General features: G+C 27.2%; 1 protein-coding gene across 1 annotated transcript in view; it reads right to left on the reverse strand.

Annotated features, from left to right (window-relative positions):
• tsc1a (TSC complex subunit 1a) overlaps positions 1-2,500 on the reverse strand; it is a 22,748-nt gene that overhangs the window by 12,941 nt on the left and 7,307 nt on the right.

Genomic DNA, 2,500 nt, shown 5'->3' on the forward strand with positions numbered 1-2,500 from the left:
AACAAACTAATATGAATACAATAAGTGCAACAAACTAGTATGAATACAATAAGTGCAACAAACTAATATGAATACAATAAGTGCAACAAACTAGTATGAATACAGTAAGTGCAACAAACTAGTATGAATACAGTAAGTGCAACAAACTAATATGAATACAATAAGTGCAACAAACTAGTATGAATACAATAAGTGCAACAAACTAGTATGAATACAATAAGTGCAACAAACTAGTATGAATACAATAAGTGCAACAAACTAATATGAATACAATAAGTGCAACAAACTAATATGAATACAATAAGTGCAACAAACTAATATGAATACAATAAGTGCAACAAACTAGTATGAATACAGTAAGTGCAACAAACTAGTATGAATACAGTAAGTGCAACAAAATAATATGAATACAATAAGTGCAACAAACTAATATGAATACAATAAGTGCAACAAACTAATATGAATACAATAAGTGCAACAAACTAATATGAATACAATAAGTGCAACAAACTAATATGAATACAATAAGTGCAACAAACTAATATGAATACAATAAGTGCAACAAACTAGTATGAATACAATAAGTGCAACAAACTAGTATGAATACAGTAAGTGCAACAAACTAATATGAATACAATAAGTGCAACAAACTAGTATGAATACAATAAGTGCAACAAACTAATATGAATACAATAAGTGCAACAAACTAGTATGAATACAGTAAGTGCAACAAACTAATATGAATACAATAAGTGCAACAAACTAGTATGAATACAATAAGTGCAACAAACTAGTATGAATACAGTAAGTGCAACAAACTAGTATGAATACAGTAAGTGCAATAAACTAATATGAATACAATAAGTGCAACAAACTAATATGAATACAATAAGTGCAACAAACTAATATGAATACAATAAGTGCAACAAACTAATATGAATACAATAAGTGCAACAAACTAATATGAATACAATAAGTGCAACAAACTAATATGAATACAATAAGTGCAACAAACTAGTATGAATACAATAAGTGCAACAAACTAGTATGAATACAGTAAGTGCAACAAACTAGTATGAATACAGTAAGTGCAACAAACTAATATGAATACAATAAGTGCAACAAACTAATATGAATACAATAAGTGCAACAAACTAGTATGAATACAATAAGTGCAACAAACTAATATGAATACAATAAGTGCAACAAACTAGTATGAATACAGTAAGTGCAACAAACTAGTATGAATACAGTAAGTGCAACAAACTAATATGAATACAATAAGTGCAACAAACTAGTATGAATACAATAAGTGCAACAAACTAGTATGAATACAATAAGTGCAACAAACTAATATGAATACAATAAGTGCAACAAACTAATATGAATACAATAAGTGCAACAAACTAGTATGAATACAGTAAGTGCAACAAACTAATATGAATACAATAAGTGCAACAAACTAATATGAATACAATAAGTGCAACAAACTAATATGAATACAATAAGTGCAACAAACTAATATGAATACAATAAGTGCAACAAACTAATATGAATACAATAAGTGCAACAAACTAATATGAATACAATAAGTGCAACAAACTAGTATGAATACAATAAGTGCAACAAACTAGTATGAATACAGTAAGTGCAACAAACTAATATGAATACAATAAGTGCAACAAACTAGTATGAATACAATAAGTGCAACAAACTAGTATGAATACAATAAGTGCAACAAACTAATATGAATACAATAAGTGCAACAAACTAGTATGAATACAATAAGTGCAACAAACTAGTATGAATACAATAAGTGCAACAAACTAGTATGAATACAATAAGTGCAACAAACTAGTATGAATACAATAAGTGCAACAAACTAATATGAATACAATAAGTGCAACAAACTAATATGAATACAATAAGTGCAACAAACTAGTATGAATACAATAAGTGCAACTAACTAATATGAATACAATAAGTGCAACAAACTAATATGAATACAATAAGTGCAACAAACTAGTATGAATACAATAAGTGCAACAAACTAATATGAATACAATAAGTGCAACAAACTAATATGAATACAATAAGTGCAACAAACTAGTATGAATACAATAAGTGCAACTAACTAATATGAATACAATAAGTGCAACAAACTAATATGAATACAATAAGTGCAACAAACTAGTATGAATACAATAAGTGCAACAAACTAATATGAATACAATAAGTGCAACAAACTAGTATGAATACAATAAGTGCAACAAACTAGTATGAATACAGTAAGTGCAACAAACTAATATGAATACAATAAGTGCAACAAACTAGTATGAATACAATAAGTGCAACAAACTAGTATGAATACAATAAGTGCAACAAACTAGTATGAATACAATAAGTGCAACAAACTAGTATGAATACAATAAGTGCAACAAACTAATATGAATACAATAAGTGCAACAAACTAGTATGAATACAATAAGTGCAACAAACT

This window comes from Anarhichas minor, unplaced genomic scaffold (genome assembly GCF_050575085.1).
Source record: "Anarhichas minor isolate MPS153535 unplaced genomic scaffold, ASM5057508v1 ptg000095l, whole genome shotgun sequence".
Taxonomy (NCBI): Eukaryota; Metazoa; Chordata; class Actinopteri; order Perciformes; family Anarhichadidae; genus Anarhichas; species Anarhichas minor.